Source organism: Dendropsophus ebraccatus, chromosome 12 (assembly GCF_027789765.1).
Source record: "Dendropsophus ebraccatus isolate aDenEbr1 chromosome 12, aDenEbr1.pat, whole genome shotgun sequence".
Taxonomy (NCBI): domain Eukaryota; kingdom Metazoa; phylum Chordata; class Amphibia; order Anura; family Hylidae; genus Dendropsophus; species Dendropsophus ebraccatus.
The window spans coordinates 19,308,324-19,328,745 of record NC_091465.1 but is presented as its reverse complement, the minus strand read 5'-3'; the positions used below and the strand labels follow the sequence as shown (position 1 = coordinate 19,328,745).

Sequence of the window (20,422 nt, the reverse complement as noted above, 5' to 3'; positions counted from 1 at the left end):
TGGAGGAGGGGCATGGTCTGCGTAGTGGGGTCTACAGCCCTGTACTCTGACCCAAGAGGTCTCCCTCACCTTCCAAATCATAGCAGATCCACTTCAGGCTGGGGCTTACATCAGGGGACAGGACTGTGGAGGTAATCTCTCCATAGCTGTAACCCCTCTCTCCCCAGACAGAGACTGCTGCATGTATGTGCCCACATCTGCCCTGCTCATTCCTTCATACTCCCTGCAGTCTCTGTCCTTGTGTTTCCCATCCTCTCCATTACTGTACAGTAACTTATAATATCACATATTCTGCTGTTTCTGAATGTTTGTTTCATCTGTTTTACATGTTATTCAGAATAATAAATCATTATTTTGGGGGTGTGGAATAAATTGTCTGCATTTCTATGAGTTCTTATGGGAAAACTTGCTTTGGTATAAGAGTGGATTTGGATTACAAGCCCGGTCCCAGAACGAATTATGCTCGTGATCCAAGGCACCACTGTATATATATATATATATATATATATATATATATATATATATATATATATGGTATATATATATATTTATTTATTTTTTTCTTAGACTACAGTAAACTTTCTATGCTGCCACTCTGACATCTTCCATGTTCTACCCATATGTTCTCACTTTATAACTTTTCTATAAGCTTTCAATATATTTTGGGAACAACCAGCATCTTCTGTTGCAATCCATGTTGAAAATCTATATTAAAGTAGCTCTATCATTCGTCATATCTCTATATTAAAGGGGATGTCTGGGCATAAAAAAAAAATGCTGGTGAGCAGGGGGTGCTAGAAACAGAATAAAGTGACACTCACCTGTCCCTGTCTCTGGCTGGTCCCTCCTGTCTCCCAGTTCATGGGACGTTATGGTCCCACAATGACTGAGGTGGGACAAGGCTGCAGACACTGACTGGCAGAGCAGAGAGGACCAGGAGGTAGAGGAGACAGGGAGCGGCAGGACAGGTGATGTCACATAGGGCACCATATTCTATGAACCAGGTTAATGACATCCTCCTAGTGTTGAGATTCCAGAATTTTGTTGCCAATTTCTGTAGAATATGGATCTTTGGAATATAAAAAATTTTCTCAGACTTTGCAAACTTCATGAAATTTCACCATCCACCCCTAGTACGAAGTTTCTGTTTAACATTAGATGCATAATTCTAGCCAATTCTCCCTGTAAACTGTAAAAAAAATTCTTCTTACTCGCTGTGGAAATTTGAGGGCGGCCCAAAGGCGTCGTCTCGGGCTTAGTTATGTTTTGCAATTCTTTCTTAATGAACCAACAATCGCTCCTTGCAGATAGGATCCAATGTCTGGAGTCATTTTTCCAGCTGTCACAACAAGTAGTGGAATGTGTGGTGAGTGATGAGATCCGCGGACGTCCACTAGATGGCGCAAATCATCTAGCAATAAACAGGCACCATGTAAAGCCAAAAGCAAAAGAAGTAGGGGGCGTGTGCTCGGACCCCCCTCCAGTGACGTCACAGCCTTTGCTGGGAAGTATAGGCTGTGCTGTCACGCCAGTGTCAGTCTGATGAAGATTGGCACTCAGGTAAGCTGTCATTCATTCTCAATGTCAGGAGCTGCTTTCCAGGCTGCGGGCTGCTGCCGTCGCTGTTGTTGCTTGCAGCCTCTGTGTGTGTGTGCGCTCTCATTGCAGCGTGCGCCTCTCCCTCTCTCTCTTTTTTTTTTTTTTTTTTTTTTTTTTTTTTTACAGTCCCATAGCCGGAGCTCTTCATACAGACAGGGCACAGGAGGAGGAGGAGGCGGCAACACAGGGCAACCTTAACTGCTAATGCAATCACTCCTCGACGCCCGGATCTATGCGAGCGCGGATTTCACACCTAGGAATTTATTTCTGCCTCCATAGGCATGCATGCACCCATATTTACATGCATATACCGACATGCAGATTTTAACACGTTTAATGCAATAGTCATATTTTTTCACCTATACACACGCCTGCATGCAAATATTTAGATGCATGCATATGCAAGCTCATTCACGTCGATAGATTTTAATACATATGGACACTTTTTTTAAAGTTGATACAAGAAGATTTTTTTATTTTTTTATTTATTTATTACTTTTTTTTTTTGTATTTTTACCCTCGGGGAGAGGTGTCTTTCAGATGCATCTGTTCATTTAATGGAACTTGGTAATGACAGACCAAGCAGGAGAGGCTGCACTCCTCTGATCTGAGACCTGGGGTGTTGTGTGTGTGTCGTGTGGGGCTTATTCTTAGTATTTCTTGGATCTTGAAGTTGTGGTGCAGATTAGAAGTAAGAAATGCAATGCTTAGAGTGGAGGTGTGATGTATGGTAATGTCTGCATTTCCCCATGCACGTCCTCCTTCCCTGGGCTTGTGTTACTACCATTAATAAACCCATTCTGGATTCTAGTAAGCCTGGAGATGAGGTGGGTGAGGGCTTGAATTATTCAGAGGGTGATGTTTGCATCTCTGGATTTGCATAGATCTACATCTGGCTGTAGAATGGATTCTTTGGAAATGGAGGTTTCCTTATATTTCTTTTCTCCTCTTCGGCTGGACTTTACGCCGGTGTTTTGAGTGAAGGCTTTTTACTCATTGTTTTTGGAGTCTGCATGGTCTATCGAGGCGTTGGGGATCCTGTCATGTTGTTTTAATTAAGTCTGACTAATCCCATACTGTGCGGTTTCAACTTTCCTACTTAAATCTGCAGCGACTTGTGTTCTTTAAGTTCGGATACAATTTATCCAGTCGGTTTGTTGCAATTGCGCCGTGTAACATATATATATGTTTGGGCTAGAAATGTAATAGAGCGCTGTCACGTCTCCTTTGTTTCATTGACATCAGTATTGATCCTGCACTTAATTTCCAATACAAATGATATCATGTCCGCCTTATCATGTTCATTATAGTAAAGACAGGGGAAGAGATTGCCTCTTTATTTCCAATACACCATAATGCTATAATATTAAGCTCTGCAGACGCTCTTGTCCTGTTCAGTAGAGTAAAGAATAAGGAACAGTTTGCATCTTCTTTAACCAGCTCTTTATTTCCAATACACCATGGTATAGAATGATATAATATTAAGTTCTCTTGTCCTCGCCATAGTGGAGGCAATGAGAATAATAAATGCAAAAGTTTGCATTTGTTTACTCAACTTTTTTTTTTTTCCGCTTAATGTAAAGATATAATGTTACCTATACTTACAGTATAATGACATATTACCTATAATGATACAATATTACCTATGTATACCTATAATTATATAATATTGCATTAACCTATAATGCTTTAATATTATCTATACGTATAATGATATAATATTCCCTTTACCTATAATGATATAATATTACATTAACCTATAATGATCTAATATCATCTATACCTATAATGATATAATATTCCCTTTACCTTCAATGATGTAATATTATCTATACCTATAATGATGCAATATTACCTATACCTATAATGATATATTACCGTCACCTATAATGATATAATACTTATACCTATAATGATACAATATTACCTATACCTATAATGATACAATATTACTTATACCTATAATTATACAATATTACCTATACTAACAATGCTACAATATTACCTATACCTATAATGATACAATATTACCTATACTTACAATGCTACAATATTACCTATACCTATAATGATACAATATTACCTATACTTACAATACTACAATATTACCCATACCTATAATGATATAATATTACCATCACCTATAATGATATGATATCACATTCTGCAGACGGCCTTGTAATCTTCATGATAGTGTACACAGATGAAAGTAAAAGTTTGCAACTTTTTACCCAAAAAGTTTACCCAACTTTTTGGAAAAAAAATAAACCCGAAAATAATCCTATCCGATCAGGGGGCCAAGAATCCGGGCAGTACAGGGAAGGCCAGGGCATCTTAGTTGGTTGCTCTGTATTGGGCTGTGAGCTATAAATTAGTACACGTAGTAAAGTTTCTTCCTAGAAGCCAATAAGAAGCCATTTTTCTGTTATATAGAGGTCTTAATTTGTGAGAATACACAGAGCGAACGGCGTTCATTTGCATTCTACAGATGGGGAGCGTGGTAATCTTTTTTTTTTTTTTTTTTCCTGAGGATTTTAATTGTAGCAATTAAGAAAGAAGGAAAGAGTGTTGTGTAGCTGTGGACGGGGTTCCATCTGCTCTTGGAGGGGGGTGCTGGTGGTGGTGGGGGTCTGGATGGTTTTGTTCTGGGACAGGATAATGTGATACCTTCTTTGCTCTGGAAGGGAAACAATGTGCGAGGAGCAAAAGGGAAACAAAAAAAAAACTTTGCAAAACTTTTCCTTGTTTCTCAGCTTAGACTTGGGCTCTGAGCACTTTGTCTGCAGGCTACATGGGTGGCATTTTGTAGGATTATCATGCCACTGATACGCCAATGAGGCTAATGAGTTGGAATAATACATTATACAAAGCAGCCTTAGGTGTCATTGAGTGTGGCTGCGGCAGCGTTACTTCATGCCATTACACATATAGTAATGAATGATGTCCTGGTGTAAAATGATGTGTGCATTATAAATCACGCACTCCATGATGAGACGCTTCGGATATTAGGGCAGGGGGCTGTCATGCGGCATTTAGTAGAATTTCATTCAGAGGTATTGGGAAGTCTATGAGTTCTGTCATTAGGCACAGAAGTATGGCCGTGACTTTTACTGTAGAATCTTTTGTTCCCAATCAATAGTTCAATGCGATCTGCAGAACCCAAATCTAAGAAAATAATAGATCTAACCCAGTGTTCTGCAACTTGCTAATCTTTCAGTTGTTTAGGGACTACAAGTTTCAGCATAACTGGAGAGGCCCAATCCAGTGCTGTAAAGTACTAAAGGACTAACTTTGTGTTTGTTTTCCATGTATCGAAGCACAACAATCTGAATACAATACGTTTCGACCTATAACAAGATGATGAAATGTTCAAATATATTGAAAATAAATTCCAGAATGTGTTTATCCTTCTGTCACATAGAATAATATATGCTGTATAGGTATAGGGTTTCTATAGATTTGAGCAAACAGTGGCTTTACTTATATAAACCTTTAATAGACGAAACAATTGGCTGAGAACAGGCTGTGACTTTCCATGTTGGAGTCCATCAGGTAGTAGAGACACAAGTTACAGTACCTATCCTATGTACATAGACATTACCTATCCTATGCAGAAAGAAGTTACCTATCCTATGTGTATAGATGTTACCTGCCTATGTAATGTAGATAGACATTACCTATCCCATGCAGATAGAAGTTACTTATCCTATGCAGATAGACGTTACCTATCCTATGTACTGTAGATATACGTTACCTATCCTATGTACTGTAGATAGACATTACCTATCCTATATAGATAGAAGTTACTTATCCTATATATATAGAAGTTACCTATCCTATGTAGATACAAGTTACCTATCATATGTACTATAGATAGAAGTTACCTATCCTTTGTACTATAGATACAAGTTACCTATCCTATGTACTGTAGATATACGTTACCTATCCTATGTACTGTAGATATACGTTACCTATCCTATGTAGATAGACCTTACTTATCCTATGTAGATAGAAGTTACCTATCTTATGTAGACAGAAGTTACCTATCCTATATAGATAGAAGTTACCTATCCTATACTGATAGAAGTTACCTGTCGTATGCAGATAGAAGTTACCTATCCTATGGAGATAGAAGTTACCTATCTTATGTAGACAGAAGTTACCTATCCTATGTAGAAAGAAGTTACTTATCCTATGTAGATAGAAGTTACCTATCCTATGGAGATAGAAGTTACCTATCCTATGGAGATAGAAGTTACCTATCCTATGGAGATAGAAGTTACCTGTCGTATGCAGATAGAAGTTACCTATCCTATGGAGATAGAAGTTACCTATCTTATGTAGACAGAAATTACCTATCTTATGGAGATAGAAGTTACCTATCTTATGGAGATAGAAGTTACCTATCCTATGGAGATAGAAGTCACCTATCCTATGGAGATAGAAGTTACCTATCCTATGGAGATAGAAGTTACCTATCCTATGGAGATAGAAGTTACCTATCCTATGAAGATATATGTTACACAGAGATTATGTGTATTTGGCTGCGTGGAAATAATACTTTGGTAACGCTATGTATCATGCATTTTACAAGTGTATATATATATATATATATATATATATATATATATATATATATGTTTGGAGGTGACACTTTGATTCTAGAAGTATACAGGATGGTGGAGTCTATTATTATACCATACTAGACCATGGAGTTATTATACCATACTAGACTTATTTTCAGTGCAGTTTCTGGAGAGCGGTCCTTCGAGTGTAGGTTCAATCTGTACACCAAGTCTATATACCCCGAGTTCTAGTAAGGGCTGTAAAGAGATACAGTCCAATACTGATACAACCTAAAAAAAAAAAAAAGTCCCTTAAAGTTCTAAAATAATCTTATTCAAAACAGTAAATAAAATAATCATGATCTCAGCTGGAAGAAAAATAATCTGCTATTCTAAGTTATCAATCAGAAATCGCAGCCAGAAAGAGTAAGACTATAGGTTGCTGTATGTGGGCGACACATTCTTGTTAGGGATTGAAAGGAACAGCGGTGGAGTGGAGCACAAAGGGTTACAGGCCATTATTCTTTCCTCTGGGCCTGCTATTTCTTTGTGTGTAATCCTTGCTCTATTTCCAGGGCTCGGATAGTCTAGCGTCTTAGAAACGAGAGGAATGAGAGCAGTGATCTAGTCTCCCGGGTGCAGTTGCTGCCGTACAGAGGCACAATATGACCGGCTGTAGTCGACTATTCAGCCGCCGTTGGCAATCAAAACCAAACCAGCACAAATCATTAAACCAAAGCAGAAGCTTCTTACACGGCTTTATCCGTCAGCCCTCCTATCCTGTCTGGTTATAGCCCCTATTATTGGAATATTTACTGTGGATGAACTGAGCTCCCCTGCTATTAGGACCCGAGTATGTTATAATATTACGGTAGATTTACGTCATCTTGTACATAAAGGCGAACGTAAATGAATAATATATTCGGCTGTAATAGAACTACGACTGCAGATATAGATGGGGGGAACAACTAAAGCCTATGGCCTGAAAGATAAAAGTCGTCCAAATCAGTGGCGTAGCTACCATAGAGACAGGGAAGCAGTTGCTATGGGGCCCGTGCAGGAGGGGGGCCTGGGGGAGAAGGTAAGAGTGTGTGTGTATGTGTATATATATATATATATATATATATATATATATATATATACTGTATGTGCAGTGCTTTATGTTGAGCGTAGGGGAGAGGGGGCCCTTAAAATTTTTTGCCATGGGGCCCTGTGAATCCTAGCTACGCCCCTGGTCCAAAGCAAAGTTCAAGGAAGCTGAGATCTGGGCTGCTGTAGGCAGGGTCTTCTCATGGAATAATTGGTGATTGTAATATACCTGTGATATAGAGATAAAAGAAAATAAGATGGCAAAGTGATGGCTCAGAAAGACAGATAAGTCAGGAAATTACTTATGTGACCCTGTTGGGCGGTGTTCTTCAACATGGAGTCCACCAGCTTTTGCCAAACTACAATGATGGGAGTCAGTGGCGTAGCTACCATAGAGGCAGGGAAGGCGGTTGCTATGGGGCCCTTGCTATGGGGCCCATGGAGGGAGGGGTCCCAGAGAAGATAAGAGCCTCCTGTGTCCTTTTGCTTAACCCCTTATGTACTGAAGTGTGTTAATTACCCAGTCTTCTCTTACATGCTGCAACACAAAAAAGGGTTAATAATTAGCTCTCTGTCTCACTACTCTGATAACCTCTGACCTCTGTTCTCAGAGGTCCGGGGTTATCAGTGAAGGAGAGAGCTAATTGTCTTCTGTATTAACCCTTTGTGTTGCAGCATGTAGGAGAACACTAGGTCACTTACACACTGCAGTAAATAAAGGGTTAAGCAAAAGGTAGCCTGCTCCTGCACCTATGTATATAACCATGAGGCTCCTAATACGCTGTTATAGTTAAATACAGTGGATGGACAGAACAAGCAGACATTGGCTTTCTCCTCTGCCAGTCACTGTTGTGGCTGCACGCAGGATTCTGCCTCTGGGGCCACGAGAGATTTTTTTTGCCACATCATCGAATATGAATATATATATAAATATATATATATATATATATATATATAGTGTATATACAATAGCTCCAATGGACACTCAAACAGTGTTGGTCTCACCACCACGGAATCAATTGACCATAACATAACTAGTCCAACATAGTTGATTAGCTTTTAATAAATAACAATTATACCACACAAAGCTAATTGTTAAAATATATTAATTTTTATTAAACATGATTAAAAAATCAATAAAACCATTAATCTATTTCTAGTGCAAAAGGGAATCCAGCAGTAATAGGTCACCAGACCACCATATCTCAAATGATAACTCTAACATATATCACTATATCATATAAACGTCACAATCAATATTCATATAGCCCTGCAGTGTATCTACACAGCCTCGGATCGCTGATAACAATGTCAGCCTATATCCGCAATATAAGTGATAGTGTAATAAGACGCTTACCCATCGTGGTGTCTGGTAACCGCAACCCCGACGCACGTTTCGCCTTTAAATCGCTTTATCAAGGGGCGCCCCTTGATAAAGCGATTTAAAGGCGAAACGTGCGTCGGGGTTGCGGTTACCAGACACCACGATGGGTAAGCGTCTTATTACACTATCACTTATATTGCGGATATAGGCTGACATTGTTATCAGCGATCCGAGGCTGTGTAGATACACTGCAGGGCTATATGAATATTGATTGTGACGTTTATATGATATAGTGATATATGTTAGAGTTATCATTTGAGATATGGTGGTCTGGTGACCTATTACTGCTGGATTCCCTTTTGCACTAGAAATAGATTAATGGTTTTATTGATTTTTTAATCATGTTTAATAAAAATTAATATATTTTAACAATTAGCTTTGTGTGGTATAATTTTTATATATATAGTGTGTAGGGGGGCCCCATACAGTTTTTTTGCTATGGGGCCCCATGAATCCTAGCTACGCTCCTGATGGGAGTTGTTGTTTTGCAACAGCTGGAGAGCCAGTGTTCGGGAAATACGGCCATATAAGATAATTGGCTGCCGGGGCACGATGGAAGTTGTAGTTTTGCAACAGCTGCAACAGCTGAAAAGCCACAGGTTGGAGAACAAGGCCGTATGAGAATGCCGACTATTAGGGTACGATGGAAATTGTGGTTGTGCAACAGCTGCGGAGCCACAGGTTAGAGAACAGGGCTATATAAGACGTTAGACCAGGGGTGAGGCACCTTGGCTCTCCAGCTGTTGCAAAACTACAACTCCCATCATGCCTGGACAGCCAAAGCTTAAGCTTTGGCTGTCCGGGCATGATGGGAGTTGTAGTTTTGCAACAACTAGAGAGCCAAGGTTCCCTATCCATGCTTTAGAGTGTTACAGCCTGATGGGAGTTGTAGTTTTGAAACAGCTGGGGAACACTGTCATATAAAAACTTTAGCTCTCTGGACATGATAGTTGTAGTTTTGTAACAGTGGGAAAAATCGCAGATTAGAGCTCTAGAGCTACTATTTAGTTAGTAAAGTGCCTCCTGCCATATCAGTAGGATTTGCATACAGCAGCCCAAGTTCCCCTAGCAATGAGAGTAGTAGTGCTTTGATTTGGATAAACTGGATAAGCTTCAAGTCTATAGGGCTTTAAGCCCCTATTCTCTGCTGCATAATTATTGTACCTCAGTGACAACCTTCATTTTTTGATTATTTAGAGGATAACCTAGCATTGAAGCAAAAAGAAATTTAGTTGAAATCAACTGGCACCATAAAGTGGCAGAGATTTGTAATTTACTTCTATTAAAAAAAAAAAAACTTTCCGGTCTGGAGAGCAGGAGAGGTTTTCTATGGGGATTATGACAGTTCCTGACATGGACACAGGTGGCAGCAGAGAGCATTGTGTCAGACTAGAAACAATACACCACTTCCTGCAGGACATACAGCAGCTGATAAGTACTGGAAGACTGGAGATTTTTGAATAGAAGTAAATGACAAATCTCTGGTACTTTCTGACACCAATTGATTTGAAAGATTTTTTTTTTTTTTTTTGCTGGAGTTCCCCTTTTAAGTTTTCTGTAGATGATGATTCAACTTGTAGAGATGGAAGTTTTGTATCCTATCCGACTAAGAACTGAGTTCCTGGATGTTATGGGGAAGTTTCACTTGACCGACCGCAGCATTTGTATTATAAAATGCCTATTTAATTCTGCTGGAGACAAGCGGCCTATGGACATTAGGTATCTATCAGCTCATGGGATGGACATGGTCCATGGAAATGATCCATAACAGATCTAATAACCCCCTCCCCCACATGAGCAGATGCTGAAGTGTAGCGGAAAGACCTCCATATGTGTGTGAGCGGGCTGTACGTTTCCTAATTTACCCCAACTAGTATGACTCCCGCCTCTCAGGAGGTTTTGGTGCAATGCTCAGACATCAAAAGGTTCTCATTGTGTTTCATCTGTCCTCAGAACATTGTTCTAATAAAATCATGGTACATCCCAAAGATGAATGGTTTTATTGACAGTCCCTGTGGTGGGCATCAGTCTCGTTCTGCGGTGTTCGCTCGAGTACAAAAGATGCCTTCAGATCCATAACAACCACCATAGGGGTCTGCAGAGCTAGATCCTGGATTCTATCATCTTTCCCTGCTGGGAGTTTTGGAGGAATACACTGGGTAAGAAGAGTAGTGATTGTGTCTTCTTCTACTAAACTACTACTTACATGCAAGGGATCCCAAAAAAATGTAGATGTTCTGTTTTTAACCCATTTAAAACAAAAATAATAAACATTTCAAATCAACTGGTGTCAGAAAGTGCCAGAGATTTGTAGTTTACGTCTATTAAAAAATCTAAAGTCTTCTAGTACTTATCAGCTGCTGTATGTCCTGTAGGAAGTGGTAAATTCTTTCCAGTCTGGAGAGCAGGAAAAGTTTTCTAAGGGAATTTGCCGCTGCTCTGGCCAGTTCCTGACATGGACAGAGGTGGCAGCAGAGAGCACTGTGTCAGACTGGAAAGAATACACCACTTCCTGCAGGACATACAGCAGCTGTTGCAAAACAACAATTCCCATCATGCCTGGACAGGCATGAAGGGAACTATAGTTTTGCAACACCTGGAGGGCCATCGGTTCCCCATCCTGATAGATAAGTTCTATCTGATATAGGAGATGTTACAGCAGCTGCAGTTTGTAGCCATATTGGTTGTCACCTCTGAAATATCTGCTCAGAAACTGATGGTAAACTGGTCTCTATGTTACTGTTACAACCAGTGGTAAAAACCCTCAACTCCCCTCGACGTTACTGCACTCTTCTACTTAAAGGGAACCAATCAGCCCAATTGGACTGATATGATTTCCAGGAGCGCTGAATAAAGCAAGAACCGGCCGTGGCTGCAGCAGATGCTTTATACCGAGTTTTATTCCCCGGGCGCGTGACAGGCAGAGACAGGGAGGCAGTCATCTGGGTGGCTTCCCGCTCATGTCTAGTCACCGCTCTCTGCCTGTCAGTGCACTTGGAGGGGATGAGTGACAGGCAGAGAGCGGTGACTAGAAATGGGCAGGAAACCGCCCAGATGACTACCTCCCTGTTTTTGCCTGTGATGCGCCCGGGGAATAAAACTCGTTTTTCTCCGGTATAAAGCATCTGCAGCAGCCACGGACGTTACTGGCCTCTCTGCCTGTCACTCATCCTCTTCGAGCAAGAACCATCCGTGGCTGCAGCAGATGCTTTATACCGAGTTTTATTCCCCGGGTGTGACACAGGCAGAGACAGGGAGGCAGTCATCTGGGCGGCTTCCCGCTCATGTCTAGTCACCGCTCTCTGCCTGTCAGTGCGCTTGGAGGGGATGAGTGACAGGCAGAGAGCGGTGACTAGACACGAGCAGGGAGCCGCCCAGATGACTGCCTCCCTGTCTCTGCCTGTCACGCGCCTGGGGAATAAAACTCGGTGTAAAGCATTTGCAGCAGCCGCGGCCGTTTCGTGCCGCGGCTACTGCAGGAGCTTTATACAGCGCTCCTGCAGCAGCACCCAATTAGGCGGATTGGTTCCCTTTAAAGGGGTTGTCCAGGCAAAATTAACTTATCTTCTATCCACAGGATAGGGGACAAGTAAGAGATTGTGGGGGGTCTTACCTCGGTACCCAGCACCAATCACCATATCAGGCTCCCGATTTCTTTGCTATGAATAGAGCCATGGGTACGATGTGTGACCTACTGTTTAGAGATGAGCGAATCGGGTTCGAGTTCGAGTCGATCCGAACCCGAACGTTCGGTATTTAATTAGCGGGGACTGCTGAACTTGGATAAAGCTCTAAGGTTGTCTGGAAAACATGGATACAGCCAATGACTATATCCATGTTTCCCACATAGCCTTAGGGCTTTATCCAAGTTCAGCAGCCACCGCTAATCAAATGCCGAAAGTTCGGGTTCGGATGGACTCCATCATGCTCCAGGTTCGCTCATCTCTACTACTGTTCTATTCATTCCTATGGAATCACCAGAAAGAGCAGAGAAAGCACTTTCCGTGTTACTCAACTCTTTCCGGTGGCTCCATAAGAATGAACAGAGACGCGGGTCATGTGCCGCACCTGTGGCTCTATCCATAACAAAGAAGCCGGGGGCCCCATATGGTGATCAGTGCCCGGTACCGAGGTTGGACTACCCCCACATCCCCCCCCACCCCCCTGCGATCTATTACTTGTCCTCTATCCTGTGAATAGGGGACAAGTTAATTTTGCCTGGACAACCTCTTTTATGGGGAATTCACATATCCCAGATATAGCACACAACAGTGTTTAATAGCTGAACATCCTGCCTGATGAAACATTTCTCACACACATGAAAGGAAATGATTTTATTAATGGACAATGTTTCTTCAGATCGAGTAGAGGAAAGTATTATATAAAAATTAACAAAAAAAAACCCTTAGTCCTTAGATCTCCTCCTTGTCTTTCTGATGACTGAATTCTCTGAGGCTCCGACTGATAATAAACAATATTCTACATCAAGACGTCTCTAACTTTCTCACAGAACGGTGACAGATCAGCGACGCAGCATGGAGACTTGTCATTCAGCTGTTTTAGATTTCCATCAGATTGATATTCAGGGTATTTGTTCCATGTCCTTGAGTCCTGAAGAAAATCTTTGAAAGGGGTATTCCGGAGATTTATCAAACATGGTTTAAAGTGACACTGGCTCAGTTGCCCATAGCAACCAATCAGATTCCACCTTTCATTTTCCAAAGAGTCGTTGAGGAATGAAAGGTGGAATCTGATTGGTTGCTAGGGGCGACTGAGCCAGTTTCACTTTACACCATGTTTGATAAATCTCCCCCTATATGTATATATTTAATTAAAATGGCTCCAGACAGAAGTTCCCGCCATCTCTTACAATACACCCCCAAACATCCACTCCTATTTTTATCATTGCTTGTTCATCATTTTCTGTTCCTTTACACTTAGGCCTTGTGTAACACTATGTATAACACTATGACCTGTCCGGATCACAGAACGGCCGGTGTTACTGAAGTACATTCCTGCCAGATGATCTTCACTTCTTGTAAATTCGGATGCGGGTACACCCATGTGCACCCGCATTCCAATTCACCACTGCACAAAATGGAGCGTGCGGCCGTTCATTGTGTGAACTAACATCTTCTGCGGACACTATTCAAAGAATAACGGCCGCAGTTAAACTGACATGTTAGTTTTCCGTGCGGCCAGATAGAATCCTGGCCGGAGCGTATACTATGTGTATGCGCTCCGGACGGGATTCCATTCATTCACATACTACGTATGTGTTGTATAAATCATGGCCATTGTTGCACATTGCAACAATGGTCGTGATTTATACAACAAATACGTTGTGTGAACATGGCCTTATACTGTATTTTACATATGGAACAACCAGCATCTTCTGCTGCACTCCATGTTTGATTTCCATCTAAAGCTGTATAATCAACCAAGTCTCTTCCTCTTTTACCTGCAGAATAATTTAGTTTCTTAGACTTGTTTCGCGATTTGCTCTAGAAATGTAAATTACAAGGTGATTCCAGATTTCCTCTACTAGATCTGGAAAAACATCTCCCATTTCTATCCATGTGTTAGGGATGTTTCCCAAAGTCAGAATAGCAAGTGTTAATTTTCCCTGCAGCGCCACCACAGGAGAAAAAAAGCATTGCATAGCTTCAAACTGAGATCGATTAACTATCAGTGTACCAAAAGGACATGTCTGGTCCTCCAGGAAGGGTGATGTTGCTTTCGTAGGAAGTTTCCGGAATTATTTGTAAATTGCACTGAAGAATTCAGCAGATCAATAACATAAGTATCATATTAGAAGAAATAGGATTTTCTGTGACAATAAAAACCATTAATGAAAATGAAAAAAACATGAGAACATTGTAGAATTAGAATGGGGTCGCACTTCAGTGAACGATTTACAAAGTGTGAATGGGTTTACTGGAATCAGATATCAGCAGTATTTTCAATATAATAATGCTCTCCATTGAAGTCAATAAGGAATTAGCCGGCAGTGCAGACACAGTATAGAATAACGGCCTTGTTGGAGTTTGGCTGTGTTCACACACAGTATTTCTGTCAGTCTTTTCAACGAAAACCAGTGCAAATCTTCCATTATAATTTTGCCCTGTCAGGTCCACTGCTGATTTTGGTTGAAAAAAGACTGACAGAAATACTATGTGTGAACATGGCCTATGGGTGTAAAAATAAAGAACATGCTCATTACTTATGATCAGTTTTTGCAAAAATAAATAAATAAAATTATATATATATATATATATATATATATATATATATATATATATATATATTACCTGTTCACATACTGTTTTATTTTTTCCCCTCAAAATTATGGCTGTATTTTGGAATTATTGGAATTCTGTGTGTGAACATAGCCTCTGCATTTACAGCAATATATTTTATAAATAAATATAACTGATGTCTCTAAATTTATTACATATAAATGTGCACGACCCAGCAAAATTACAGATACGAAACAGTTACCGGTGACATTGTTTTTTGACTGCTGAAGTCAAAGGAAGAGATAGATAGATAGATAGATAGATAGATAGATAGATAGATTGATGATAGATAGATAGATAGATAGATAGATAGATAGATAGATAGATAGATTGATGATAGATAGATAGATAGATAGATAGATAGATAGATAGATAGATAGGAGATAGATAGATAGTATATAGTTAGAATATTTTCAATATAGTTTTACCTTTTCTTAGGGTATAATAAATAACAGATAATGATATGGTTACAGCGAGTTATTTAGGATAGTTATCGGCCTGCAGTCAGGATGGGAGAGTCTCCGCTGTGAGTTCAGATTTGGAGCATTGCTGCAATTACCAGGCTGCATTTTTGCAGAGCTTGGAAAACCCAGCGTCCAGATGTTACATAAATGTGAATGAAATGACTATAGAAAGACACATTATTTGTTCTGTGCAGAGAGAACCGCAGCACTAAAAACCACAATCACTGTATTCATAAAAGCAGCAGCAGGATACGTTCACACTTAGCGGATTTACTGCCAAAACTTTACATACAAATCCAAAATGGCAAATCCGCACCATGATTGTATGTAGGTTGGCGTAGTTTTGCCAGAGATTTGTAATTTATTTCTATTTAAAAAAAATCTCAAGTCTTCTGGTACTTATCAGCTGCTTTATGTCCTGCTGAAAGGTTCTCTATGGGGATTTGCTACTGCTCTGGACAGTTCTTTCCTGATATGGACAGAGGTGGCAGCAGAGAGCACTGTGTCAGAATGGAAAGAATACACCACTTCCTGCAGGACATACAGCAGCTGATAAGTACTTGAAGACTTGAGATACGATCTGTTTATATAAACATAAAAAGCTTGAAAACTATTTTCAAAATAAAAAGGTAAAAAAAAACTACATTTATTAAATCCATCATAGTTGACCACAATGAATAAGCCTTTCCCTCTCCGCCATACTACTAACTTTCTCACTGATCTTCTGACCTGACTAGGATTATACACCCCGGACTCTCATTTCTATTGTCAGGCTGGGAATTTACGTTATTTTCTACTCCTGATAGTTATTGCAAATCAGCTGTAATACTGGGTTTATAGTATTCACAATACACAATGGAATTAGCCTTATAAGGTTATGTAGGATTACAAAAACACAGCTGCTTTCATCCAAAAACAGCACCACCCCTGTCCTCAGGTTATGGGTGGTAATACAGCTCAGCTCCATTCACTTTAAGGGTGCCTTCACACCTACCGTATCGCAGCAGAAAATCCGCTGCGGATCCGCAGCAGAATTAACTAAATGAATGAACACAGCATCAAATACGCACTGTCACAGTGCGTATTTGATGCTGTGTTCATTCATTTAATCAAATCTGCTGCGGATCCGCAGCGGATTTTGTGCTGCGATATGGTAGGTGTGAAGGCACCCTAATGCAGCGGGCAGCAATACCACACACCAACTGAGGACAAGAGTGGCGCGGTTTCTGGAACAAAGAAGCTTTGGGGTTGTTTTTTTTTACCTTGGACAACCCCTTAAAGCATTTGTACCGCTAGGTAAGTTTTTTACATAAATGGATTGGCACAGGTGCCGCGGATGCTGGTGGCACTGTCCTTTTTTTGAACCGGCGTCTGGCTCCTGCATACGCCGCTGGTCTATTCCCGTGCACCAGCCTGGCATCAAGCACTGGGGGCAGGCCCGCCAGCCCCCAATATGAAGAGACCGACTCCATTAGATTGTCATAGTGGGGGCAGCGGTCCCGACTCCAGAGCTTCTTGCTGGGCCGGTGCCCAGGAATAGACCTGCGGCGTGTGCGGGAACCAGGTACTGCTTAAAAAAAAGACTGCGGAATGAGAATCACTGTGCCGACACTGATCCATTAATTCATTCAAAAAATTCCCACTAAAATATGCACAAATTTTGATTATTGGAATTTACCTATTGCTTATAACAGAACTGCAAAGTCAAGGATCAGCTCCTGATTTCCAGCCCCTCCATGAAGAATCTTTCAATGTGTGAACACAACCCAAGCCATAATGCAAAGAACAGAACAGGAGGCTGTGCTGTTTGAGTGGGCAATGTGTCCCACCCAGTTGATATAGGGCAGGGGCGTCAAACTCACGGCCCTCCAGCTGTTGCAATACAACAATTCCCATCATGCCTGGACAGCCAACTTTGACACCTATGATGTAGGGAGTCTCCAAGGCCGAGCAATGATCCCTGGGAAAAAAATATGCAAAGTAGCTGTCCTACATATAGGAAAGAGGTGGTTCTCTAGTGCTGGAAATAACAGAGTTGCTTCATTCCTTTCTGAAGGACAACGACCATGTGCATGAGCTCCAATGGTATTCCAATGGGATTATGGATTCATTTCTAATATTATATCACTTTCCACATAAATTTTTCCAACTGCGCCACTAAATAACCCATGAACACGTCACCTAAGACCTCACCTATTAATATACCTCAACGTCGGTGCTAATTGTCCGGAATGAGCCGTCCATTCACCGCCTGCCCCCCCCCCCCCCCGTTAATCATAGCAGGTTATAGACCTTATATCCGTATACCCCGATACGTTTTATATCTCTGCCTGGTGGAAACGAATTGAAAGAAAACACATTTGTCGCGTCGCTTTATTTCATTAAGTTTTCAGTTGTTTCTGAAGCGATGGTCTTGTGTGCCCGGGCCGCGGCTCTCACCACATGTCATAAACATTTTAAGCTGCGGTTACACAGAAACAGCTCAGTGCTCGGCCAAGATGTGTTTCATTAGCTCCGGCAGACTCCTGTGCGCTCGGTAGCGTTATATATTGCAGGAAAACACTGAGTAAATCTATGCTGAAATGCAAATTATAGTGTTTTTTATGACGGAAATTAAGTGGTGTTTTCAGCTCCAGTTGCCTCTCGGAGGCCAGCTGTAATAATTTAGAGAGTTTTAGAGTGTTTCGTGGCCGGCGCGGGGTTACACATTTTTTTTCTCCGATTAACTGCGCCGTCTGCGTTACTATTAACATTTCAGACCGGTGACAAGTTTTACGCTTTAACGGTTTCACTTTAAAAAGGTAAATAATGAAGGTGAATGAGCGGAGATGAAGCTGATCTCGTAACCCGGGATGGAAACATTGTAACAATTTATTTTATTTTTTGGTTGCTTAAAGTTCTACATCTGTAACTTATCAATAAAATATCAATGGACGGCTTTTCTCTGTGTGCTATTGATTTGATTGCGCAAGTCCCAGGTGTCCGTAACAGCAGAAGACGGTGAGGCTCAGATCACACTGTGGGCTCGATGGAGTGGGTGAAGAGCCATGGCTTCACTACTGAGGGTCACATATGCTCCACTGCTGGAGTCCCTACATGTGTGACTACACAGTCAATATCTTATTACTTACCCGCCTGGTCATAATTTCATAATTTAGATGAGAAACATCTGAAATTGGAAAATTTAATTTAAAAGCTGCTAAGTGAGGAATGGAAATATTGAGGGATTCTAGAAGCTCAAATTATTTTTAAATATAACATTTTTTAAATAGTCCTAGTAATATCTCTATGGCTACAGTCATATGATGAAAAAAAAAGCTCACTTGACTGTAGACATGTTAAAAGAGATATTTTGGAGGGTAAAAATTTTTTTTTTAAAGGGGTACTCCGGAGACTTAGAATTTATGAAGATATATTATTTAATAAAGATATATATTATTTAATTTATTTATTTAATTTATGTATACACACACTGCAGGGCTCTAAGCTCCCCTGCCTTATTCTAGAGCTGTCGGACAGCGCTATCAATATGTAGAGCAGGGTCCCATTCACCTCTGTGTACTGTATACTCTTATATACAGTACATGCAGGGGGGTATGGGATGGATGAGCTGCTACACTATCGCTGTATCCAGCAGCCTGGATTGTAATAATAATAATAATATTTATTTATTTGTATAGCGCCTTCAGATTTCACAGCGCTATTGTTATCAGTATCACTGTTCACTATGCTAGAAGCTACTACTCCTGCAGAGCCTTCCGGACGCCCTGAACATGTATGCAGTACACAGAGGGAAATAAACCCTACTCTGCATGGCAATAGCATTGTTTGGCAGTGCTAGGACAAAGCAGAGGCTTAGGCGAGGTTCACACTGCGTTTTTGAATCCTTTTTTTTTTTTATCCGTTTTTTGCAAAAAGACTGAAGGAAAAAAAAAACGGATGCATTTTTGTGCATTCATTTTGCAATTGACTTCCACTGTAAAAAAAACGGATCAAAAAGGATTTTTTTTTACGGACACAAAAGTAGTGTCAGCTACGTTTTTGTGTCCGTCAAAAAACACTGATCCGTTTTGATCCGCTTTTTTTGCAATGGAAGTCAATGGAAAAACGAATCAAAACCAATGCATTTGTTTTTTGCAAAAAATGGATGAAAAAAAAAATATGAATTTTATAATATTTAGTTATATTACAAAGTTTTACTTTTAAGCTTTCTTAAAGCAGTTTATTAAAAAAAAATTAAATTGTTCAGTCTCTGGGGCACCCCTTTAACTGGTGTCAGAAAGTTATACAGATTTCTTAACTATTACTATTTAAAAAACTTAGGTCTGCCAGTAAAGCTTGACAGTTCTTGACACGGACAGAGAAGTGGCAGCAGAGAGCACCGTGTCATGGTGCGTTTACACAGAGAAATTATCCAACAGATGTTTGAAGCCAAAGCCAGGAAAAGACTAAAAGGGCCCTGACAGATTTTTTTTGAGCCAAAGCCAGGAATGGATTATAAATGGAGACCAGGTCATAAAGGAAAGACTGAGATTTCTCCTCTTTTCAAATCCATTCCTGGCTTTGGCTTAAAGAAATCTGTCAGATAATCTGTTGGTGTAATAAGGCCCTAAGACTATGTTCACACAACATATAAACAACGGCCATTACCTGGCACTCAAAACAACAGTTGTTGTTTTAAATGAAAATTGCATTGAAGTCTATGGACAGCAGCTGGAGATAATTGACATGATTGTTATTTTGACGGCCGTAGCAAACAACGGACATTGTTCAATACATCGTGGCTGTTGTTTGAATTGACTTTAATACAAATCACTGCATTATGAAAAGAACGGCCGTCGTGTAAATTGAAATTGAGGTTTCCCCTCTTTTCAAATCCATTCCTGCTTTGGCTTCAAAAATCTGTCAGATAATCTGTCTGGGTAAACGCACCATTAAGCTATGTTCATTTTTTCTTGTCTGTTTATAATTTTTAAAATGATGTCTGTCATTTTGAGTCCAAAATACACTGTGTGCGTTGGA

General features: G+C 40.4%; 1 protein-coding gene across 5 annotated transcripts in view; it reads left to right on the top strand.

Annotated features, from left to right (window-relative positions):
- Positions 1–1,477: 1,477 nt before the first annotated feature.
- Positions 1,478–20,422, top strand: part of PKNOX2 (PBX/knotted 1 homeobox 2) — a 316,712-nt gene continuing 297,767 nt past the window's right edge. For 2 of the 5 annotated variants that reach the window (XM_069947897.1, XM_069947884.1), the window contains exon 1: positions 1,480–1,560. The gene's annotated coding sequence lies outside the window, so the exon portion shown is untranslated. Of the gene's footprint in view, positions 1,561–20,422 lie in introns of all 5 variants that reach the window. The other 3 variants (XM_069947893.1, XM_069947896.1, XM_069947894.1) reach the window with 3 other exon arrangements.